The sequence below is a fragment of the Bufo bufo genome, chromosome 4 (assembly GCF_905171765.1).
Source record: "Bufo bufo chromosome 4, aBufBuf1.1, whole genome shotgun sequence".
In the NCBI taxonomy this organism is placed as follows: domain Eukaryota; kingdom Metazoa; phylum Chordata; class Amphibia; order Anura; family Bufonidae; genus Bufo; species Bufo bufo.
This window is the reverse complement of record NC_053392.1, coordinates 433,263,715-433,290,295: the sequence shown is the minus strand read 5'-3', so window position 1 is coordinate 433,290,295 and position 26,581 is coordinate 433,263,715. Positions and strand designations below refer to the sequence as shown.

Genomic DNA, 26,581 nt, shown 5'->3' with positions numbered 1-26,581 from the left:
CAAATAAAGTGGCCTCCTCAAAGGGCCTGAGCAAGCGGCAGATGTCACGCATGAGCTGCCATTGGCTAACATCGAAGTAAGGCTACTTTCACACCAGTGTTTTTGCTGGATCCGCCATGGTTCAGCAAAAACGCTAACAGTCTGCATCCGTTATGAACGGATCCGATTGTATTGTCTTTAAAATAACCATGACAGACCAGTCATGAACATCATTGAAAGTCAATGTGGGACAGATCAGTTTCTATTGTGCCAGAGAACTGATCCATCCCCATTCACTTACATTGTGAGTCATGACGGATCCGTCTTGCTCCGCACCACATTGCGGACAGAAAAACGCTGCTTTATTCTGTTCACGATGGGGGCGCAACCAAACGGAATAGAATGCCTTCTGGTGCATTCTGTTTCGTTCAGTTTTGTCCCTATTGGCAATGAAGGGGGACAAAATGGAAGCGTTTCCCTATCTATAATGGATCTCAATAGCGGAAAGGGAAAGAGCAGACGTGAAAGTAGCCTTACACAGGGGATTCCTCCTGTCCGCCTGCATCATTAAGAAATCATTCACAGCCTTCCTGTGCTCATATAGTTGGTCCAACATGTGGAGGGTGGAGTTCCAACGGGTGGAAACGTCGTATATCAGGCGATGTTGGGGGAAGGCTATTCTGCCTTTGCAGCTCAAGGAGGGTGTGTTTTGCAGCGTAAGAGTGACTGAAGTGCATGCACAGTTTCCTGGACATTTTCAGGATGTCCTGCAGTTCGGTGGAAAACTTCAGGAACCGACTTACAATCAGATTAACCACCTCCCGACCGCCTAACGCACGGATGTGTCCTGAAGGCGGTTGATTCATTCCTCATGGACGCATCCGTGCGTCATCTCGCGAGACGCGAGATTTCCTGTGAATGCGCGCACACAGGCGCGCGCGTTCACAGGATCGGAAGGTAAGCGAGTGGATCTGCAGCCTGCCAGCGGCGATCGTTCGCTGGCAGGCTGGAGATGCGATTTTTTTTAACCCCTAACAGGTATATTAGACGCTGTTTTGATAACAGCGTCTAATATACCTGCTACCTGGTCCTCTGGTGGTCCCTTTTGCTTGGATCGACCACCAGAGGACACAGGCAGCTCAGTAATAAGTAGCACCAAACACCACTACACTACACTACACCCCCCCCTGTTACTTATTTAACCCCTTATTATCCCCTGATCACCCCATATAGACTCCCTTATCACCCCCCTGTCATTGATCACCCCCTTTATTCAGAGGTCCGTATGTTTTTTACGGATCCACGGATACATGGATCGGATCCGCAAAACACATACGGACGTCTGAATGGAGCCTTACAGGGGGGTGATCAATGACAGGGGGGTGATCACCCCATATAGACTCCCTGATCAGCCCCCTGTCATTGATCACCCCCCTGTAAGGCTCCATTCGGACGTCCGTATGTTTTTTACAGATCCACGGATACATGGATCGGATCCGCAAAACACATACGGACGTCTGAATGGAGCCTTACAGGAGGGTGATCAATGACAGGGGGGTGATCACCCCATATAGACTCCCTGATCAGCCCCCTGTCATTGATCACCCCCCTGTCATTGATCACCCCCCTGTAAGACTCCATTCAGACGTCCGTATGTGTTTTGCGGATCCGTGGATCCGCAAAACACGGACACCGCGGATCCGCAAAACACATACGAACGTCTGAATGGAGCCTTACATGGGGGTGATCAATGATAGGGGGGTGATAACCCCATATACACTCCCTGATCACCCCCCTGTCATTGATCACCCCCCTGTAAGGCTCCATTCAGACATTTTTTTGGCCCAAGTTAGCGGAAATATTTTTTTTTTTTTGTTTTTTTTTTTCTTACAAAGTCTCATATTGCACTAACTTGTGTCAAAAAATAAAATCTCACATGAACTCACCATACCCCTCACGGAATCCAAATGCGTAAATTTTTTTAGACATTTATATTCCAGACTTCTTCTCACGCTTTAGGGCCCCTAAAATGCCAGGGCAGTATAAATACCCCACATGTGACCCCATTTCGGAAAGTAGACACCCCAAGGTATTCGCTGAGGGGCATATTGAGTCCATGAAAGATTGAAATTTTTGTCCCAAGTTAGCGGAAAGGGAGACTTTGTGAAAAAAAAAATATATATATATTTCTGCTAACTTGTGCCCAAAATTTTTTTTTTCTATGAACTCGCCATGCCCCTCATTGAATACCTTGGGGTGTCTTCTTTCCAAAATGGGGTCACATGTGGGGTATTTATACTGCCCTGGCATTTTAGGGGCCCTAAACCGTGAGAAGAAGTCTGGGATCCAAATGTCTAAAAATGCCCTCATTAAAGGAATTTGGGCCCCTTTGCGCATCTAGGCTGCAAAAAAGTGTCACACATCTGGTATCGCTGTACTCAGGAGAAGTTGGGCAATGTGTTTTGGGGTGTCATTTTACATATACCCATGCTGGGTGAGAGAAATATCTCGGTCAAATGCCAACTTTGTATAAAAAAAATGGGAAAAGTTGTCTTTTGCCGAGATATTTATCTCACCCAGCATGGGTATATGTAAAATGACACCCCAAAACACATTGCCCAACTTCTCCTGAGTACGGCGATACCAGGTGTGTGACACTTTTTTGCAGCCTAGGTGGGCAAAGGGGCCCACATTCCAAAGAGCACCTTTAGGATTTCACAGGTCATTTTTTACACATTTTGATTTCAAACTACTTACCACACATTTGGGCCCCTAGAATGCCAGGGCAGTAAAACTACCCCACAAGTGACCCCATTTTGGAAAGAAGACACCCCAAGGTATTTCGTGATGGGCATAGTGAGTTCATGGAAGTTTTAATTTTTTGTCACAAGTTAGTGGAATATGAGACTTTGTAAGGGAAATTTTTTTTAAAAAAATCATCATTTTCCGCTAACTTGTGACAAAAAATAACTCACTATGCGCATCAGCGAATACCTTAGGGTGTCTACTTTCCGAAATGGGGTCATTTGTGGGGTGTTTGTACTGTCTGGGCATTGTAGAACCTCAGGAAACATGACAGGTGCTCAAAGTCAGAGATGCTTCAAAAAGCGGAAATTCACATTTTTGTACCATAGTTTGTAAACGCTATAACTTTTACCCAAACCATTTTTTTTTTACCCAAACCATTTTTTTTTATCAAAGACATGTAGAACAATAAATTTAGAGAAAAATTTATATATGGATGTCGTTTTTTAAAAAAAAATTTACAACTGAAAGTGAAAAATGTCATTTTTTCCCCCAAAAAATCGTTACATTTCGATTAATAACAAAAAAAGTAAAAATGTCAGCAGCAATGAAATACCACCAAATGAAAGCTCTATTAGTGAGAAGAAAAGGAGGTAAAATTCATTTGGGTGGTAAGTTGCATGACCGAGCAATAAACGGTGAAAGTAGTGTAGTGCAGAAGTGTAAAAAGTGGCCTGGTCATTAAGAGGGTTTAAGCTAGGGGAGCTGAGGTGGTTAAAGATGTCCACCATGCAGGGCACATAGTTCAGCCCTCCCTGACGCAGCACGGATAGAATGTTTTTCCCGTTATCGGTGACCATGGTTTCGATCTTCAGTTGGCAAGGAAGACAGCCAGCATTCAATTTCTTGGTTGATGACATTGAGCAGTTCCTCCCAGGTGTGACTGTTTGCCCAGGCTGGCCAGGTGCAGAACAGCGTGACACCGCCATGCTCTGCATAGGTGGTATCCTGGAGGACCACTCCAAACTGTACCTACAGTGGAGACTGAGGACAAGGTGGAGGATGAGGAGGCAGATGAAAACATTGGTGCTAGGATCACAGCTTGAGAATACATTCAGCTTCATGCCGGCAAAATTTGTGACGAGGAGGAGGAGGAACATCAGGGCCAGTAGACAACGGGAAGAAAACACCGCTCCCCTCTGCTGAGGTGGTAGTGCCTTGACTGCTGGAGAAGAGGTGTGGGCCACTGGGAGATGCAGCGGTTGTTGCGTCACGCTGTACCACTACATTAGCGCCACAGTTTTCCCACTTTATGGTGATGCTCCATGTTTTGGGCTTTTTTATTTATTTTTATGGATGCGTTTTTTATGCCTTTGCAATGTTTTCATTTCATATATAGCTGGTAATAGGCTCTTAGGTCTAATATTAATTTTATTATTTAAAAAAAAAAAAAAAAAAAAGTCCAATTTGTGTTGATATAAAGATATACCCTAAAAGTAAATATTATCCTATATAGTGACATATTAGGAAAATGTAACTAAAATTTTATTGAAGAAATTGCTAATTGGGAGATGGCAAACATATTAAGGGGATGGCAAACATATTCATTAGAGGGAGTAGGGGGAGGCTCCTAACCAAGGGTGTAACAGAGTGTTGGGAAACTACCTGACCCCGATACTGTGTCGGTAGGAGTGCCCACCAATGGATTTTATATAAATAAATAATGGATGGACTGGCACTTAAACATAGGTGACTCCCATGGATGCACACAGATTTATTAGATATTAAAAACGATGTATAAAAGAGCTGAATTGTACAGCTATAATATTGCACACTAAAAGTAAATGATAAAACCATAAAAACACGCATGGAAAGGTAGGTAAGGTTTTTATGGTTTTATCATTTACTTTTAGTGTGCAATTTTAGTGTGCAATATTATAGCTGTACAATTCAACTCTTTTATACATAGTTTTTAATACCTAATAAATCTACATGTATCCATGGGAGTCACCAATGTTTGAGTGCCAGTCCATCCATTATTTATTTTTTGTACCACTTTTCATTGGAAGGTTGATCCAATTGGACTAGAGCACCTACCTTGGTATATGGTAGAGTGAGCCATTGCCTTGAACTAGGAGTTTATATAAACCCAAATAGTTTCATATCTGCATCTAGCCCTCCAGGAATAAGGGTATCAAACTCATAGATCTTTTTTTTTATTCAGCCCGAGACACACGGATAATGTAATTGCCACCCGCTAATGTTGTTTAATCTGTTATATTGCCACGAAGGTGAGACCAGTAGGTCATCCCTGTGGCATAATGAATTTTTTTTTGACAGGGAGTGTTTTTTTATACCCCATTATTGATATTGTATTCATGTTCCGCTATACGTTTCTTCAGTGCCAGTTTTGTCCGGCCCATATATTGTTTTTTGCACGGACATTGGACCATGTACACAACACCAGCTGAATTGCATGTCAGTTCTTCTTTGATTTCCCATTTAAAGCCACTGCTTGTGGATTGTACCACAGTGGTCTTTCTGGGAACTTAGTAATTCTGCAGTTACTGAAAATACCACAGAGAAAGAAACCCCTGAAGTTCAGCCATGAAGAAACCGTGTTTCTAACTTTTAGTGGGTTCATAATGGATGGGGTTATTTTCAGACCTAAACTTGGGGCTTTTGTATAAATGATCTTTTGAGTATCAGGCAGCAAGGGCCCTAAAATCTTATCTGTACGTAAGTGATGCCAGTGTCTTTTTATAACTTTCTCCATAGTTTTATACTGGGAATTGAAAGGGAGACTAGTTTTGCACTATAGTTTTAATGAAAAAAGACATCCTGTCCATAGATAGTACCTTTTTGAATGCTGAATGTATACTGTCTAATGGATATTTTTTGTCAATGAATTGACTGGACAGTTTTTTAGCTTCCTCTTCAAATTGTGTATTTTTCATACAAATATGCTACAATCTGTGAAGCTAACTAGTTGGTATATTTGTTAACCATCTTGGAAGATGGCAACTGGAATATAATATGTAACTATTCCTAGCTATCAGTTTCTGATGTTTTACAAATAATCCTTGATATTCTAATTGAGATTGTAATATCCAAAAATTCCACGTGTATTTTACTGTGTTAATTGAACTTTAACTTGTAATCATTAAGTCTCTCTAGAAAGAACATTAGATCTTGTTCTGATTTCTGCCAAATGGAAAAAAAAGTACGCCCCCATTCCATTTACATTTACAGAGTAGAGCCACTGTACCATATTTATATCAATATGTTGAAGTATTCCATGGAAATGAAAAATATGCTTAATGAACAAACTAGATAATTGAGCTGCAGAAGGTAGACTGTACACAGGGACGAAATGGGCTGTCATTGAAAAATGATCACCACCAACCAAATGGCTGAGAAGAAGTGGTAGATCTATTATAAAATCCATTTGTTTTTATTTTTTTTGCCACGGAGCCTCAGGAATCGGCAAATGAAGGAGCAGACCCGCAGGCTTCCGACTAGGAGCCCTATTCTGGGCACAAGTGGTACAGGAAGCAACTTAATCTTGGACATCCTGGGGAGGAGTCTTATTTTCTGGTATTATTGGTGGACTACTAAGTGCTTGGAGACATGGTGACAGGAGGTGTTTTCACTTTTAGATCTAATTTGATGGCAAGCGGCTTTCTGCCACCAATGAAATAATTGCATTCTGCAGGGGAGAATGATTTAGAGAAAAAGCCCTAAGTGAAAATTTTACTGGAGGCACCTTTTTTGGGTAAGAACAGCTCCAGCTCCCATGGAATATACATCCACCTCAAAGAAGATCTGCTCAGAGACAGCTGGGCAATGCAGAAGTGAGGCTGAGGGGAACGCTTGCTTTAGAGTCTGGAAAGCAGAATCTGCTTTGGATATCCACTTCATAGTGCTCACCCCTTTTGTGGGTAAATTCTGAGATGGGGGTGGTAAGGGAGATAAAGTTTCAGGGTTTATTGTTGTGTCCTGGTCAAAAATCACACAGTCCAGAAGGGTGGAGATGTCTTCTAAAAAAGGCATTTTTCATATTTGGCATACAGTCTGTTCTTCCACAGAGTTTGGAGGGCTGACCAGAGCGATAACCAGGATATCATCCAGATAGACCACAACACAAACAGTAGGTCAAATTATTGAAAAACTGGAGGATCCTTGCAGAGGACAAAGGGCAAGGCACTTGTAATGGCGGTCATACTTACAGATGCAGATCAAATTGTAAGCCCATAAAAGATCCAGCTTTTTGAACACCCTGGCTCCAGAGAGTCTGTCAGAGTTCAGGGATTAGTAGCAGAGGACATTTGTTCTTCACTGGGATCTTATTCAGAACACAGTAATTAATACACGGCTGAAGATAACCATCCTTCTTGATGAAGAAATTTGAAGAATTTGTTCTAGCTAGTGAGAGAGATTTCAGACGCATCCTCTCTGAAGGTTCTCTTTAATGTGTTATGCAAAATGTTATCTGCCAGTTAAAACCAGATATCAACTCATATCCTTTTTTTCTAATCAGTTTTTCAGGGGGCTTCCATCTTGCCTGAGCTGTCCTTAACAGCATTTAGAAAGCTTTAATGGGCTGATCCAAGGTGGGAAATGGTGACCCCCACCCCCCCACCCCAATATGCCCTGGCCCCTCACAATGATTCTACTTACCTGGCTCCCCGTGTTACCCCCGATGCTTGGGAGGCTCATCCCCGTCATTGCCTGCCATTGGCTGCCCCCCCTTCCGACACCGGATGTTTTCATCCACGCACGAGGAAAATCAGCAGGGAGCAAGGTAAGTAGAATTAGTGTGAGGGGCCCGGGCGTGTGGGGGAACATTTCCAGACTTGGTTAACCCCTTTAAGAAAATTGCTTTACAGTGGTCACATGGGCCAAAGACACAATGGGCTGGAGGGAACTTCATTGACTTCTATGACAGAGTTTTCTAGGCATGCTATGTGACCTGTGTAGAGGTCATTGTACAAGGAAATAATAAATAAGCTTTGACAATCACCTATTGTGAATGATGGTTCCTGTCTTATCTATACACAGAGGTGATATCATTACTGGCATCATTAGAATGACGGATGAGCAGATAACTGCAGTAAAGTGATCTGTAAAGACCAAGAAGTGGCTTTTATTATTAGGCTTAGGATTATTAGTGACCAGTGTAAAAACTGCAGGGTTATATTTTTTTTTGTTTAAATATTGATATTGACATGGAAAATTAAAAATAACCACCAAAAATTCTTTAAATTTTTTTAAACCTAAAAAAGTGGATTAAACAATAGGTCATTCTCTGATGACACATTCCCTTTAATGCCAAACGAAAAAAACATGTGCCATTAGTTTTATATTTAGGTTATTAACTTGTTGCCTTGGGAATAATTCGAAAGATAAGAGAGCCTATAAACCAAATTAATGTGGTAAGGTAAATCAGAAAAAAGGAATGCCATTTTTTTTAAAACCCTCTGCAGAAGTAAATTTTTATCATGTTGCTCGGAATAATGAAACCAAGCATTGCGACATGAGCATAATCATCCATATAATGAGTGTTTACATGAAACGGTCTGCCTGAATTAACCAAATTTTATCAAACATATATACTATATTTTTCACTTTATAAGGCCTCATGCACACGGCCGAGAGCGGTCTGTGGTAACCCGGCCGGGATTCCTTCTGACAGCAGGAGCACACGGCGTCATTGGTTGCTATGACGCCGTGCGCTTCATGCCGCCGCCGCTGTACAGTGATACACTCGTATGATCTATAAGAGTGTATCACTGTACAGCAGCGGTGGCATGAAGCGCACGGCGTCATAGTAGCCAATGACGCCGTGCGCTCCTGCTGTCAGAAGGAATCCCGGCCGGGTTACCACGGACCACTCTCGGCCGCGGAACACGGCCGTGTGCATGATGCCTAAGACTCACCCGATGAGAAGACGCACCCCAGGTTTTAGAGGAGAAAAATATTTTTTTCATCAGATCTCATATCAGAGCCCTATAAATTATCAGGACATCGGATCAGACCCCCATATCAGGACATCACATCTGACCCGCATATAAGCCCTCCATGTCGGACCCCTTTCAGACTCAGATCAGCCCTTTATTTCAGACCCCCATCAGACCTCAGATCAGGCGTCAATGGGAGATCCCCCCCCCCCCCCATCAGACCTCAGATCAGCTGTCAATGTGAGACCCCCATCAACCCTCAGTGTGAGACCCCCATCAGACCTCAGATCAGCCCTCAATGTGAGACTCCTATCAGACCTCAATGTGAGATCCCCCCCCCATCAGACCTCAGATCAGCTGTCAATATGAGACCCCCATCAGACCCCAGATCAGCCCTCATTGTCAGACCCCCCGTAGAGTTCCTTGCCAGACCATCAGACCTCAAATCAGAATAAAATAGAAAAACTCCTCTTACCTCTCCTGCGCCACAGCTCCTCTCAATCTCCGGCAGCGCTCCCATGTCTTGTCTGGCGTGCAGCGTCAGGTCATAGTGCGTGCACTACGTCCTGACGCTGTACGGGGTCAGGACAGAGCAGCACCGGCCCCTGGAAGAAAGACACTCCCAGCACCTAATGCATACTAGTGAGCGCTTCCATAATAGAAGCGCTCACTAGTATTACCTTTACAAGATGCGCAGCCATTTCCCCCCCACTTTTGGGGGAAAAAGGTGCATCTTATAAAGCAAAAAATACGGTAATCTTTTTCTCTGGATGAAATAACATAGTAACATAGTTGTTAATACTGAAAAGACATCCGTCCATCCAGTTTGGCCTGTTATCCTGCCAGGTTGATCCAGAATAATAATAAATAAAAAAATCAGGAGGTAGAAGCCAATTTTCCTAATTTTAGGAGAAAAAATTCCTTGCTGACTCCAGTCAGGCAGCCAGAATAACTCCCTGGATTAATTACCCTTTTCCAGAAATCTTATAACTATATCCTGTAATATTATTACACTCCAGAAATTCATCCAGGCCCCTCTTGTCTCTTGTAGAAAGAGAGAATCCAGCTTCTTGTGGAGTAAAAAGTAGTTCTTTATTGGCTCATGGTATAAAATCCACCAAAATCACAGGAAAAAGGTGTAGTAACATGTTTCGGGCTTCAGAATCCAGCCCTTCATCAAGTCTTGATGAAGGGCTGGATTCTGTAGCCCGAAACATGTTACTACACCTTTTTCCTGTGATTTTGGTGGCTTTTATACGATGAGCCAATAAAGAACTACTTTTTACTCCACAAAAAGCTGGATTCTCTCTTTCTATTGGATATTCTATTAGGCCCAGTTCTGGCCTTTTTTCCGTGCTTCGTGGATTAAAGTCAGAGGTGAGAGCTGCAGACATTTCTATCATTGTTTTAGGCCCCTCTTGTACTTCTTTACCATCATCACCTCCTCACAGACAGAGAGTTCCATAGTCTCACTGCTCTTACCATAAAGAATCCTCTTCTATGTTGATATAGGACCCTCCTTTTTCATAGACGTAGATGTTCCCTTGTCAGTCCTGAGTATAAATAGATGATGGGAGAGATTTCTGTACTGACCCCTGATATATTTATACACATATTAGGACACCTGTCTTTTTTTTTTTTCTTTTTTTTTACACTAAATAACTCTCATTTTGTTAATCTTTCTGGTACTGTGGTCCACCCTTTCCAGTTATTACTTTAGTTTCCCTCCTCTGAACCCTCTCTAGCTCTGCTATGTCTTTCTTGTGCACAGGAGCACATAATTGTACACAATATTCTGTGCAGTCTGACTAGTGATTTAGAAAGCGGCAGGACTATGTTCGTGTCACATGCATCTATGCCCCTTTTGATGCACCCTAAAATTTTAATGGCTTTGGCAGCACCTGGTTGACACGGTTTTCCACAGTTACATTTACTGTCCACTAAAATTCCTAAGTCCTTTTCCATGTCAGTGTTATCTAGTGTTTTACTATTTAGTATTGTAACGGATCTCCTGGCACCCCGACTGGGTTGCTCCGTTGATGGATGCTCCTAGTGCTTCCCGAGGGCTCCAAGCACTCTGCTCGACACCGTAGCCACCACAGGAACAGCTCTTACAAGAGCTAGGGGTTATAGCCAGCAGAGTATACAGCATATAGCAATCCCCACACATGAGACGAGGCTCTGTTGAAGGCCAAAACAGGAACTCACTTTATTGAAGATCAACTCAGTATATATACAGTTCAAGAAGTCTAACAACATAAATCAATCAACCATGAACAACATGCAAACAGACATCTTCACCCCCTCCATAATGAATGAATAGGGAGAGAGGAGACACATGTGATGGGATTATCTCATGAGTGTATCATAGGGTGATCTACTCATCTAGGAGTCGGCTGCTCCTAGAGTCAGCTATCTTAATCCCATCACTAACACAATCAGTGGGAGTCTCAGTGCAGAGTTAACCCTTTTTGTGGTGCTGAATTCACACCCTGCACCTTTATTGGGCAATAGGAAATATGTGGCATATAAATTCCACACATAAATCAGGATTCCTACTTCCTTGTAACACCAAAAGGTCTGAGGGGGTCTCCATAGTTCTGGGTCCATAGTCTGTAGGAAGGAGGCTGGCCCTCAGGCTTCTCCAGCAGCCACAGTGACTGTTCAGTCCGTCACAAGTATGTACTGGTGATTTGTATTTTTCCATCCCATGTGCCAAACCTTACATTTGTTTGCGGTCCGTTTTTCACAGATCAGTTCTGTATCTGAGTTTTTTTCCCGTTTTTTTCTCTCTCTGATTTAAGTATTCTTCCGTTCCGTTATTCAACAAAACATATCCGTATGGTTTCCGTATGCGATCCATTTTTTGTAGATCGGAAACTATAACTTATTAATCACCAAACACATGAGCAATATGGGCTGGGCATAGCATTTCTACAGTATGGATCCGCAAAATACGGATGTGTTCTGTGTGCGTTCCGTATATTTTGCGGACCCATTGACTTGAATGGGACATTGGACCGTTATTTGCAGACAATAGGACATGCACTACTTTTTTGCGGAACGGAAACTGAATGCACACGGAGTACCGGAACGGACACCGAAAGAAAATACATATGTGTGCATGAGCCCTAACCCAGTGTTTTAACATTTAGTATGTAATGGTGACATGTATTTTTCCTCCCCATGTGCATAACTTTACATTTGTCAGTGTTAAACTTCACCTGCCACTTCTCTGCCCAAGCCACCAATCTATCCAGATCATCTATAGCAGTATATGGCCCTGTTTTGCGGCACAGATGCGTTGCGCTGCAATCTGCGACTTTTTCCCGGTCACACCAGGTGTAAAATTGTGGGGGGGAGGGGGGCTTGGGACTCATTCATCATTTTCCACGCCTGTTTTATGCATAGAAAATGGTCTAAATGTAAGCCAGCTAGGAAGCTGGCTTACATTTAGAAGCGACCCTGTATGTGCCAAAGTTATGTAGAGGCCGGCGGGGTTTGCCTCTCTATATACACTAGTAGAAAATTAAAAAAGAACACTTAAAATGTTTTATGATTAAAGGGGTTGGCCACTTTTTGACTACTGTTGACCAATATATATGTGAAATGACTATATGGCACTTTCTCACAGAGCTTTTGATATTCTGTGCCAGTTCTACATTTGATAAGCCATTCCCTCTTGTTAAGCAGATCTTCTGTCTTGTCCATAAGATGGTCCTTGATGGAGGGTCTTGTGACCAGACAAATCACTCAGCATCCTCCATTCTGTCAAACACACTCAGGGGCAGATTAAGTGCATGATAGGCCCGGGGCTGTCTACCCAACTTGGGCCCCTCCCTCCATTTTAGTTTAGTTTTTTTTTGTATGAAGATGCTGCGGTGCTTCATGAACGCCACAGTCTCTTCCTAGGCCATATGACCTCTTCAAAGTAAAAAAAATACCCCAAATTGGGTCCTAAACTGAAAAATTTGGTCGCCAAATTTAAAATACATATAATTATAATAAAAAAAGACATGGAGGAGAATACAGCACCACATACCCCTTACATCCAGTGACATCTCCTGTCATGTAGACTTTCTCTTTCCTCTTCTCCATTTGACCCAGACCACCATGGCAAATTCTTTCAGCCACATCTCGTCTCTACAGTTTGTAACACAGACACGTTAGATTTCTCAATTTTTCCATCAACCTCCTCATCCTGGTGTTCCTACAGTGTCATCCTGCTACCACCCCCAAAACTGTGCCCGTTTTGCTCCCCAATGTCCAAGGTACTATACTGCTGAAAAAATTGTGACCCTAATAGACATAATTAGAGTCATTTATCAAACTGGTGTAAAGTAGAACTGGATTTCCAAAAGAGCTGTCAAATATGAAAGGTGGAATCTGATTGGCTGCTATGGGCAACTAAGCCAGTTCTGCTTTACACCAGTTTGATAAATTACCCCAAATGTTCCTATAGTGTCCACAGCAGCTATAATGTCCCCTAGAGTGCCCCGAGTAATAATACCACCCTCTATTGTGTTCCAGGCAATAATCCCTGTTTAGTGTCCCCAAAAATAATAGAATTGCCCCTACAGTGCCTCCCCAATAGCAAAACCCCCATATAGTAATTTCCACCACACTGCCCCATATAGTAATCCCCCCATAGTAATTTGCCCCCACACAGTAATTTCCCCCAAACTGCCCCCACACAGTAGTTTGCCCCCACACAGTAGTTTGCCCCCACACAGTAGTTTGCCCCCACACAGTAGTTTGCCCCCACACAGTAGTTTGCCCCCACACAGTAGTTTGCCCCCACACAGTAGTTTGCCCCCACACAGTAGTTTGCCCCCACACAGTAGTTTGCCCCCACACAGTAGTTTGCCCCCACACAGTAATTTGCCCCCACACAGTAATTTGCCCCCACACAGTAATTTGCCCCCACACTGTCACCACATAGCAATTACCCCACACTGTCCCCACATAGCAATTTGCCCCCACACAGCCCCATATAGTAATTTGCCCCCAGGCCCCAGCCCCCCACATAGTAGTCCCTCCCATAATAATTTGGCCCCACATTCTCCCCCCCATGTACTCTGTCTCTTAATATGTCCTACTGTTTGTCCCCCACCCCCCACATGTCCCCCAAAGTAGGCACATAAAATAAAAAATGAAAAGCTACATACTCACCTATGTCCAGGGCCAGGCGCTTGCTCGCAGAGGAAGGCGGGATGAGGCAGTGCTGCGTCCCGGCACAGGCGCGCGATGACTTAATCACGCACGCCTGCGCCGGGATTTCAGGGCTATGCGCTCCCGTGCCCCCCTGCAGTATGTGGGACGTTCGGGTCGGCAGCCCCGGGCCCAGCACCGCCCCGAACGTCCCTATTGTAATCCGCCACTGAACACGCTGCACCTGCACTAAACTCCCAAATGTGAAGAGCAGTGTATTTGAATGCAATAGACATCACACGGAGGTGATTTGTCTGGTCACATGACCCTCCATCAGCAGCCATTTGATGAACAACACAAAAGACTTGGCAAACAAGAGGGCATACCTTATGAAAGATAGCAAATGACACAGAATTTCAGCAAAGGTTATATTAAAGAGGACCTTTCACCCATTTTGACCCTATGAACTAACTATACAGACATGTGGAGCGGCGCCCGGGGATCTCACTGCACTTACTATTATCCCCGGGCGCCGCTCCGTTCTGCCGCTATGCCCTCCGGTATCTCCGCTCACTAAGTTATAGTAGGCGGAGATACCAGTCCCTAAGTTATGGTAGGCGGCGTCTGCCCTAGCGCTGGCCAATCGCAGCGCAGAGCTCACAGCCTGGGAGGTTATTTTCTCCCAGGCTGTGAGCTCTGCAATGCGATTGGCCAGCGTTAGGGCAGACTCCGCCTACCATAACTTAGGGAACGGAGATACCGGAGGACATAGCAGGAGAACGGAGCGGCGCCCGGGGATAATAGTAAGTGCAGAGAGATCCCCGGGTGCCGCTCCACATGTCTGTATAGTTAGTTCATAGGGTCAAAATCGGTGAAAGGTCCTCTTTAAGTAACTTATAGTCTTCTTACAAACACGATTGTCAACAGTAATCAGAAAGTGGACACCCCCTTTAAACTGAGATTCACAAAATACAGTATAAACTGCTAGTGGTGCATGGTCAATGATCACACAAGGTGGTGCACCCTTTATTTTGGATTCTGCAGTAGGGTATTTGTTGAAGCAGGGTCATATTAATACTGAGTGGCATTTCAACTTGCTGCCATACAGGCTGCCACTCTGGAATGGTAATGGTCATACAGAGGCTGGATAACCTCCTGTGGAATGTCATTCCAAGCGGTTTTAAATTAGACCTGTAGTTCAGCTAAGGTAGTTTTTGGCTACTTTGTTTGAGAGATCCATCGCCCTATCTAGTCCCAAACAATCTTTATAGGGGAGTGTGCTGGTGATCACGCTGGCCTTTTTGTAGCATAAGCATTATTTTGTTGGAATGCCATTTCTCCTGATTTAAAAAAAAGGCAGTACTACTGGTTCCACAATGTCCTGGAAATAACAGAGACTGATCAATGTTCTCTCCATGATTGCCTGACAGGAAAAGGCATGGAAGCTAATTGTGCCCCACACTATAGCACTTCGGCTCTCCAGCCTTCTTGCGGACTTTGATGTGGCCATCAATGACGAAGAGTTATGTTCAGTAATAAAAGAACATTCTGCCTTGGTACTAATGATGGCCAGAATTCACATGAGGCCTGAAGAAAACCTACTTCCAACATTCTTATTGCGGATACACACAGGACAAACACCCGGTATCATAGTGTTGGGTGCCATTACCTACCATGACTTTTCTTGCCTGGTATTCATAGAGAGATCCATGACCCACTTTAAAGGCTATGTACACCTTCAGAGACCATTATTTTTTTTTTTATGATTGCATTTTACTCATTTTTGGCTAAAAATCATATTTTTCAAGCCATTCTGTCACAAAGGGTTAACTGTTTTTTCTAGCTGTGTGACTGGTAGGTCATCTAATAAACCTTATCTCTAAACTACTAAGAGGTCATAAACACTTATTTATTTTGCGTTAAAGTTTTCCGGTATTGAGTTCTGTCACAGGGGCTGAATACCGGAAAAAAAAACGCTTCAGTTTTATCCTTATGCATTCTGAATGGAAAGCATTCCGTTCAGTATGCATCAGGATGTCTTCAGTTCAGTTCCGGAACACTTGCCAAAATGCCGGATCCGGCATTAATTTCCATTGAAATGTATTAATGCCGAATCCGGTACCAAGTGTTTCAGAAAACTGGATCCGTTTTTCCGGATGACACCGGAAAGACTGATCCGGTGTTTCAATGCATTTGTCAGACGGATCCGGAAACAAATGCTATCCGTTTGCATATGGATTTCTGGAATCCAACAACGCAAGTGTGAAAGTACCCTAAGCCACATTCTTATCAGTAAGATAAGAACTGAGCTATAATGAGTGTTAATAATGCATCTCAGCTATGTAAACAAAAAAGGATTCCATATTTTTTTTATAAAGACCAATTGAAAAAAAAAAGATTTTTAGCTCAAAATAAGTATGATGCAATAATATAAAAAAATAAAAATTGCCCCCACAAGTGTACATAGCCAGGGATTCTGTCACCTCTTTTCACCCTATAGAGATGCGGACATGTACGGCTAGAACTCCGCTAGCATGTCCGCAAAATACCTGAAAATACCTGTCCCATATCTCTGAGTGTTTTTTTTTTTTTGTGTAAAAAATGATTTTATATGTAGTGGAATAGTAGGTTCAGATCTCTCTTTGCTCTGGTGAACTCCTTTTTTCTTCCCCAATACTCAGACACCGTTTATATGAACAATGGGCCCGTTTATTTTCAACAATGTGACCCTAAACAAAATAATGGTAAGCAGTCAAACTTGCACAGAATATTACTAGTTATAAAATTACTGCAGTATTACATGCAATGCGCGGTCAAACAGCTTCTTACACAAAAATCTCAATCAATTACACTTTTCTCCACAGGGTGTCTCTATAACAAGTTTCACTGCAAAGATAAACTATGATGAGAATAAAATAAATGTTAGATATTGACTCTAATCAAATGAAAATACAACAGCTGAGTATATTAAATCCTGTAGAAGGCTTCCAACGCTTAAATATACCCAAAGGAAACACAAATATAGTACCGGCGTTAGCAGAAAAGAAAAGGGAAAATAGTTGGCAGCTGCATGCGTTGGGGCCCGTCTTCTCGGTTAAATATTTATAGCAATGGTGGACAGTGTAGCTCACTTGTGTAGGAAAATCCTTAACTGGTGTCCAAGTCCAGAACCTATGATTCCCTGCACTTTACTAAGCTATATGATTCAGAACGGGGTCCTCAGGCTCTTAAGCATTTGCCTTGTGAAGATTTCAATATCAGCATGAGAAATATACTTTAGGAGAGTCCACACAGTGTCTTCCAGACAAGCAGCTTATATCAATGCAGCTGGAGATGAATGCAGGGTATTAGTTTGTGTTGATCTCACACTCTCCTGGATGCAATGTTCATAATACTTTAGTATGGTGTGCAGATCTGTTACCTCTGAGAGCAGAAAATGCCAGCAACTCACTACCATTTAGTCTTTCTCCTTCCAAGAAACAATCCACTCTCTCTCTGGTCCCAGTGCAGTATACAGCTTGATCTTCTGTCTGGCCAGACAATCCAGTAACTCTCTCTTGAATCGCATCCACAGCATCCTTTTCCAACCTTCCTCGCACATCCAACAAAACCCTCCCCCTTAGGAACTGTCCTCTACAAACTTGGTTCCTAGTGTGACACCGCAATCTTTTCTAAGTACACCCCTAGTGGGCAGAACTGTGCACTGCAACTAATGAGGGAAAGAAAAGAAAAGGTTTAGCATTAAACATCATCATTGCACAAGAAGCTATGGGGTGTTACACTCTCCCCCCACTTAAAATGTCTTGGGTCCTCCCAAAGAATGGCTCAAATCTAACGTTTTTGGGTTGTTGTTTTTTTGCTTGGTGTACAACTAACTGAACATTGCCACTGTAGTCAAATGGGACATTCCACCATGGAGTGTCATTAGTACACATTATTGTGGGGAGAGGGTTACCTTTGGAGCAAAGAGCAAAGGGAACATGAGCGTAGACTCCTCGATGTGCAGTGCTCACAGGTTCTTGAGTACTATTTCCCATAGTGTCATATGTGAGTCTCTGTGGAGGCCTTATCTGTCTGGGTGGCCTTAGTTCAGAGGTGTTGACTGGGGAGCATGCTTCAACAGGACTTTGTTTCTGCAGTAGTCACGTCCTCTATTTCTGGAGTAACCTAGGAGTCACCCACACTTGAATTGACAGCAAACAAAAGGTCATTGTCCATAGTAGGCAGGGGAAAACTCTCATTTTGTTGCTCATTCAGGGCCAAAGAACCCTCCAGACGAATGCCTGTTTTGGATTGGTCAACTTGACAAGGGACGAACTCTAGAGCATTAGCATTCAGATCGCTTTCAATGGGGTTGTACATACTATCATAGAAAAGTCCATCTATACCCCACTCACTATCACTGTCTTCTTCCCCATCAAGGGGGGTCACTGGTTCTTCAGCTGACGGAGTAGTCTCTCCTTTTCTCTGCAGTCTGCTGGACCGCCTAGAATTTGATTTTCCTTGTACACGTTTGGGTTCAGAATTTATTATCCTCACAGTTTCTGCTAGGGGCATCAGGTTGTTGCGATGCCAAGTCTTAATTGGTCCTTCCTTTCCTTCAGGGCGAACCTGGTAGACTGGAATGTTTGGTAGTTGGGAGCAGATTATGTAGAGATCAGAACCTCATCGATTTGCTAATTTGTGCTTGCCTTGTAGGCCCACATTCCTCAAAAGAACTCGGTCCCCTGGCTGAAGATCATGTACTTTCACTTTCTTGTCATAGCGAGCCTTATTCTGTTGATGTCGCAGTCCTGAAGAGATTTCAGCCAACTCATACGCTTGCTTAAAACCTTTCTTGAGTCTCTCCACATAGCTAGTGTGAGAGTTCACCGGAGTGTCATCAGCAGAGACTCCAAATGTCAGATCGACAGGGAGACGAGCCTCTCGCCCAAACATTAAAAAGTAAGGCGAGAACCCCGTGGCATCATTTTTTTGTACTGTTAATAGGCATGCACCACTGTTGCCACATGTCTACTCCAATGACTCTTTTTTTCAATAGACAAAGTCCCCAGCATGTCAAGTAAAGTCCTGTTGAAACGTTCAGGCTGGGCATCCCCTTGCGGATGATATGGGGTGGTGCGACTCTTCTACACCCCCAAAAGTGTCAGTAGTTCTTTTACAAGTTTGCTCTCAAAATCACGCCCCTGGTCAGAATGAATTCTCTTTGGTAGACCATAATGGACAAAGAACTTTTCAACAAGCAGTTTAGCCACTGTGAGAGCTTTCTGATCACGAGCAGGGAATTCCTGAGCGTATCTTGTATAATGGTCTGTCACAACCAACACGTTGCTAATTCCCCCTTCGTCAGGTTCAATACTGAGAAAGTCTATGCATACAAGTTCTAATGGTCCTCCACTCTCTAACTGTCCCAAGGGAGCAGCTCTTGTGGGCAACGTCTTTCTTTGAATACAACACAAACAGGAACGGCAATAGTCTTCTATGTCTTGCTTCATACATGGCCAGTAAAATCTGTCTCTCACGAGCCCCAAAGTTCTGTCATAACCCAGATGGCCATGTTCATTATGTAGCGCACAAAGTACTGTCTCCTTGTAATTCTGGGGGAGTAATAACTGCCATTTTTCACTATTGACTGTACTTGGGGCCCTCCTGTATATAAGTCCACTTCGTATTTGCAACCGGTCCCACTCTTTGACCAACAGCCTCGCCATTGGGTGAGCATCTGTACGAAGAATGTCAACTTGGTTCTTCTCTAAGGCTGCCACTGCTAGTTTTCCTAAAGGATCTTCCTTCTGATCTCTTCTGAGATCACTGTGGCTTAAAACTGGTAATGAAGAAGCCTGCAGAGTGACTGGATTGCAAAAGGATGAAGGTAGACTTTCGGCTGGTAGAACTAGGCTCTGGGCACAACACTCACTTCTCGACTGGACTGTTGAAAATTTGCACATAGCTCTCACTCCTGGTGCAGGTATTTCTACCCATTCATTATCAGGGTGTAAATCTTCATGAGGTCTACGGGATAGACCATCAGCATCTCCATTCTGTGTGCCCGGACGATACTTCAGACTGAAATTGTAGTTGGACAGAGCAGCCATCCATCTGTGTCCAGTGGCATCCAACTTTGCAGTAGTCTGTATGTATGTCAAAGGATTATTGTCTGTCTGAACTTCGAACTCAGACCCATAAAGGTAGTCATGCAGTTTATCCACTACCGCCCATTTCAAGGCAAGAAATTCCAATTTGTGGGCTGGATAGTTCTTTTCTGTGTGGGATAGACTTCTGCTAATGAAAGCCACAGGCCTCAGCCCCTTGTCTTGCTCTTGATAGAGAACTCCTCCCAGACCTTCTCTGCTAGCATCTACATCAGGGGTGGGCAATTATTTTTTCGATGGGGCCACATGAGAAACTGAAAATATTTTGGAGGGCCGGGCCAAAAGGCTAAACTCAATACTGCATAAAATCAATTGTATTTCTTTATAAAAAGCAGTAAATATCATTGTTGGACAACTGGTACGAGTACTTGTTATAGTTAAACAATGAAAAAGTGAGGTTGCCTTACAAGAAAAAAATTTAAATTTATTAAACAAAATTTCCCAAAACAATGAACATTTTTCACTATTTGTGACTCATATTAGTGAAAGCCATTGTCCCCCTGTGAATCCAGCCATTGTCCCCTGTGAATCCAGCCATTGTCCCCTGTGAATCCAGCCATTGTCCCCTGTGAATCCAGCCATTGTCCCCATGTGAATCCAGCCATTGTCCCCTGTGAATCCAGCCATTGTCCCCCTGTGAATCCAGCCATTGTCCAATGTGAATCCAGCCATTGTCCAATGTGAATCCAGCCATTGTCCAATGTGAATCCAGCCATTGTCCCCTGTGAATCCAGCCATTGTCCCCTGTGAATCCAGCCATTGTCCCCTGTGAATCCAGCCATTGTCCCCTGTGAATCCAGCCATTGTCCCCTGTGAATCCAGCCATTGTCCCCCTGTGAATCCAGCCATTGTCCCCCTGTGAATCCAGCCATTGTCCCCCTGTGAATCCAGCCATTGTCCCCTGTGAATCCAGCCATTGTCCCCTGTGAATCCAGCCATTGTCCCCCTGTGAATCCAGCCATTGTCCCCCTGTGAATCCAGCCATTGTCCCCTGTGAATCCAGCCATTGTCCCCTGTGAATCCAGCCATTGTCCCCCTGTGAATCCAGCCATTGTCCCCCTGTGAATCCAGCCATTGTCCCCCTGTGAATCCAGCCATTGTCCCCCTGTGAATCCAGCCATTGTCCCCTGTGAATCCAGCCATTGTCCCCTGTGAATCCAGCCATTGTCCCCCTGTGAATCCAGCCATTGTCCCCCTGTGAATCCAGCAATTGTCCCACTGTGAATCCAGCCATTGTCCCACTGTGAATCCAGCCATTGTCCCCATGTGAATCCAGCCATTGTCCCCTGTGAATCCAGCCATTGTCCCCCTGTGAATCCAGCCATTGTCCCCTGTGAATCCAGCCATTGTCCCCTGTGAATCCAGCCATTGTCCCCTTGTGTACAGAACACCCCCCCGGCCCCCCCATCATATACAGAACACCCCCCCCCCCTTACAATAGTACACACCCCTCCCCCCCCCCCTTGCCTTTAGAAACGTAATGCTCAGAGATGATCAGCCATGTGTTAGTCACACTGACTACACACAGCACAGGGGGAGGCGGCCGCAGCTTCATGCTTGTCGGCTCTGTGACTGTCAGTGTCAGACAGTCACAGCCGATACTATGAGAGCCGCGGGCGCTGCGCTGTTACAGAGAAGGGAATAATTGCGGCCGGCCGGGTCCCGGGTACGGCTCGCACGAGGCACCCCCCCCCCCTGCTGTGTCTTACCTAGACAGTACTGCCGCTGACGCTGCCTCCCTGCCACCGCGCCATGCCACACGCAGCACGCCGAGTCGGAAGTCCTCTTCATTCGCGGAGGAGGGGTATCGTTGCTTGGCACGCCTCTGGCTCCGCCCGGGGGCCGGATTAAAAGGTCCGCCGGGCCGTATACGGCCCGCGGGCCGTAGTTTGCCCAGGTCTGATCTACATGGAGTGTATAGGGCTTAGTCGAGTCAGCATAGGCTAGCACTGGAGCATGAGTAAGACAATGTTTGAGCTCTTCAAATGCTTCATCACACTCAGAGGTCCAGCGGCCCTCAATACACTCTTTAGGCCCTCTTGATCCCCTCACTTTCTTCAACTTGAAACCTTCATCTGAGTCAGTGAGATCCACATTACTTTGAAGCAGTTGGTTTAGGGGTCGGGCTGTCTTGGCAAACCCTTGTACAAATCTTCTATAATAGCTACAGAACCCAAGAAAAGAGCGCAACTCTGTGATGGTTCGGGGCTTAGGCCAAGATGTCACTGCTTCAACTTTGCTGGGATCTGTTGCTATCCCCTCTGCAGACACCACGTGTCCGACATATGTCACTGATGGCTGGAAAAATTTACATTTGTCTAAGGATAGTTTCAATCCTTCTTTTTCAATCCTATCCAACACTTTCCTTCGCCTTGCCTCATGCTCTTCTAAAGTTTTCCCGAAGACAATGATGTCATCCAGGTAGACAAGTACTTCAAGAAGATGCATATCTCCAACTGTTCTTTCCATGAGCCGCTGAAAAGTTGCTGGTGCGTTTGATAGGCCTTGGGGCATGTCATTAAACTCAAAGAACCCCAGAGGAGTGATGAATGCAGTCTTTTCTCTATCTGTAGGATCCATTGGAATTTGGTAGTATCCACTCCTCAGATCTAACACACTGAACCATTTGCTGCCCACCAAACAATTAAGTGCATCCTCTATCCGTGGGGTGGTGTATTGATCAGGGATGGTTCGCTGATTCAAAGTGCGGTAGTCAACGCACATGTGTATTGATCCATTTTTTTTTTTCTGACAACCACAATGGGGGAGGCATAAGGGCTTCTGGACTCCTGAATCACCCCAGCGGCTTTCAGTTCCATCAAGTGCTGTCGTAGGTCCTCCAAATCTCCCGGAGCAACTCTTCGTGAGCGTTCCCTGAAGGGCCGACCTTCCATCAGCCTGATGCTATGCATTGCACTCTTAGAACGACCTATGTCATATTCACCTGCAGAAAAACAGTTCTTCTTTTGCTTTAGCATCTCTTTAATTCGAACCATCCATTCTGGTGGCAAGATACCACCTCCTAAGTCAACATCTTCCAGGTTCAGTTCATCTATATTGACGTTATCACTTGGAGGCAAAGGAGTGGCAGCATATACATTTCCCAGACGGACTTGAGAGCGAAGGATAATGGGAGTGCTCCCCTTGTTCGTCAACCCCACTGACAAGGTATCATGCGGGTGCTTCAATTTGTCAGCTGGCCAGACCTCTGGTATTAACTCCAGACCAGGTGGCAATTCTATTTCTGAGCCCATCTCCGTCATGAAATGGGAGGTAGTTGCCTTTCCACACATCCTCACCTTTGCCCTTAGACAAGTTATTCTTCCTGGTTGAATGACATGTTCTCTTCCGGAAGGGGACCAAGCATGCCCAATCTCTTCTTTTGGTTTGATCTTCTCCTTTTTCAAAGCATAGTACACTGGTTTTAAGAATGGGTGAAGTGAAAGACAATTCTCAGCCAACTGTGGTCTCAACAATCTCCGAATAAAATCTGTATTTGTCCCAACCAACATGGCAGCTTCTCCCTTCTCTTTAGGTCTTGGGCACACAACAGCTAGAGTGTTAACTTCTTCGCTGATCCCCACCACTGAGGTAGGGAACTCTAACTTGAGTGAGACGTAGCCATCATATGGGAACTTTGTGTCGCTCAGACCCCAAATCTCCAGATCTTCCAGTCTTTGAAGCGGCAAGTGTTTCAGTTGCTTCTGATAAAAGTCTCTGAATAAAATAGTAACCTGAGACCCAGTGTCCAACAAAGCTTTGCTATAGATTCCTTCTATTTTAATTGGCACTAGAGGGGACGGCCCAATTAGACCAGCTGGCAGCTTCTCATTCCTTGTTCTTTCCACTGCCTTACAGTCGGCATGCTGATGAGCGGTAGATGGTAGTCCTAAAACTTTTGCTCTCTCCTTCAAAGAATCAGGCCGTGTTAGTCTTCTGTCATCTGAAATGTAAATGGGCGATGAATTCGAGGCAGGGGTTCTTTCCTTCATGGTGTTATTTATGGAGCTCTTTAAACTTGGGCACACAGTTGGCTCCTTCACTGAGGCCCTCTGAAGTTTCCCTGCGTCGAGTTTGTTAAAAACATTTCATTTACTCTCCTTAGATTCTCAGGATTCGGACATCTCCGTCTCATGTGTCCTGTCTCTCCACATCGGTAACAGAATCCAACAAATGCACTTGATCTGACTCCATTCAATTCTCTTCTGACTGCCATACCTGTGGATGCTGCCTCTGTTTGCTTCTCTTCTGCTAGTGTCTTGACTGTCTTCTGTAGCCCCTCTACTGTCTTGACAATCTGTGTTATTGCATCTGCTAATGTGGCCACTTGTGACTGTATCTGTGATGCTTCGGAACTAGAGGCGCTGTGAACCATTGCTCCTGTTTGTACCTGAGAGGAGCTCCTCTCTTCCAACACTGCTTCTTCCTCTCTGACAGCTTTCACCAACTGATGATACATTAAAGGTGTCTGGTTTGTTTGTGCCCGCATTTTTATCATGATGGGATCTAGAGGCAATGCACCCTGAAATATCTGCTGAACTCTTTTCTGATCTACTTGGTCTGAGTTTATCCCCTTCTTGAGCATTAGTTGATGAAGAATTCGATCCAACCGCCTAATATACTGGGACAATTTCTCCCCCTCCGTCAGATAGGTATGCGTGAACTTATATTGAAGCTCCTCCACTGTCTCAGTTCGCCCAAAAACATCTTGTAAAGCGTTCAAGTAGTCTCTAGCAGAGCAGGCCCTTTTGCTCAGTCTTATATTTCTGATCACTTCTGCGGCCGCCCCTTTGACACTTTCGGCAACTCGCTGTTTCTTAACAGCTTCCGACACATTCCATTCTTCTATTACTTGAAGCACTTGATCCAGCCAGGGTTCAAACTCCTCCTCCCCATTTGGTGTGGGCTGAGTCCCTGAGAAGAACTTTAACTTGCGGTATTCATATGCCAAAGATTTCTGGCCCAGAGTCGCACATTTACTCATTACTTCGGTCAGTGCTTGTACTAACCCAGAGGTGGTGACCATGTCATTTGCATCTACTGACTTGTTTCCAGGCAAAAACTCTGGTCGAACCAATCTAGCTTTGAGTCCCTCTTTCCCAAATTCAAAGTCCTCAGGGAAATCTAACGCTGACACTGGTGTCTCCCACTCAAACAGAACATCGGTCCTCTCCTCTTCTGTGTCCCTATTTACTTTGATATCTCTAATTAGACAATGTTCTCCTGGGATAATCTTTTCCATCAAATCATAAAGCTGACGGCGGGACATTTCAGTACTGGGGACTATCAATGCAAGTGCTTTGTCTAAGTCCACTCTACAGGTCTGACACCACTCAGTGACTAACTTTGAATCCATTTTGTTGTCTTTACTGTGCTTAAAAAAAAAAAAGGGAAAGGGAGTTATGGTCTGAAATGGATCCCGGACGAGCCCCCAAATGTAGCGCACCCGTGGGTGTGCCTTAGAAGTGGAATAGTAGGTTCAGATCTCTCTTTGCTCTGGTGAACTCCCTTTTTCTTCCCCAATACTCAGACACAGTTTATATGAACAATGGGCCCGTTTATTTTCAACAATGTGACCCTAAACAAAATAATGGTAAGCAGTCAAACTTGCACAGAATATTACTAGTTATAAAATTACTGCAGTATTACATGCAATGCGTGGTCAAACAGCTTCTTACACAAAAATCTCAATCAATTACACTTTTCTCCACAGGGTGTCTCTATAACAAGTTTCACTGCAAAGATAAACTATGATGAGAATAAAATAAATGTTAGATATTGACTCTAATCAAATGAAAATACAACAGCTGAGTATATTAAATCCTGTAGAAGGCTTCCAACGCTTAAATATACCCAAAGGAAACACAAATATAGTACCGGCGTTAGCAGAAAAGAAAAGGGAAAATAGTTGGCTGCATGCGTTGGGGCCCGTCTTCTCGGTTAAATATTTATAGCAATGGTGGACAGTGTAGCTCACTTGTGTAGGAAAATCCTTAACTGGTGTCCAAGTCCAGAACCTATGATTCCCTGCACTTTACTAAGCTATATGATTCAGAACGGGGTCCTCAGGCTCTTAAGCATTTGCCTTGTGAAGATTTCAATATCAGCATGAGAAATATACATTAGGAGAGTCCACACAGTGTCTTCCAGACAAGCAGCCTATATCAATGTAGCTGGAGGTGAATGCAGGGTATTAGTTTGTGTTGATCTCACACTCTCCTGGATGCAATGTTCATAATACTTTAGTATGGTGTGCAGATCTGTTACCTCTGAGAGCAGAAAATGCCAGCAACTCACTACCATTTAGTCTTTCTCCTTCCAAGAAACAATCCACTCTCTCTCTGGTCCCAGTGCAGTATACAGCTTGATCTTCTGTCTGGCCAGACAATCCAGTAACTCTCTCTTGAATCGCATCCACAGCATCCTTTTCCAACCTTCCTCGCACATCCAACAAAACCCTCCCCCTCAGGAACTGTCCTCTCCAAACTTGGTTCCTAGTGTGACACAGCAATCTTTTCTAAGTACACCCCTAGTGGGCAGAACTGTGCACTGCAACTAATGAGGGAAAGAAAAGAAAAGGTTTAGCATTAAACA

At 44.2% G+C, this 26,581-nt stretch overlaps 1 protein-coding gene across 1 annotated transcript in view; it reads left to right on the top strand.

Annotated features, from left to right (window-relative positions):
• The window catches only part of TULP4 (TUB like protein 4), a 400,386-nt gene that overhangs the window by 202,452 nt on the left and 171,353 nt on the right, over window positions 1–26,581 (top strand). The window lies entirely within an intron of this gene.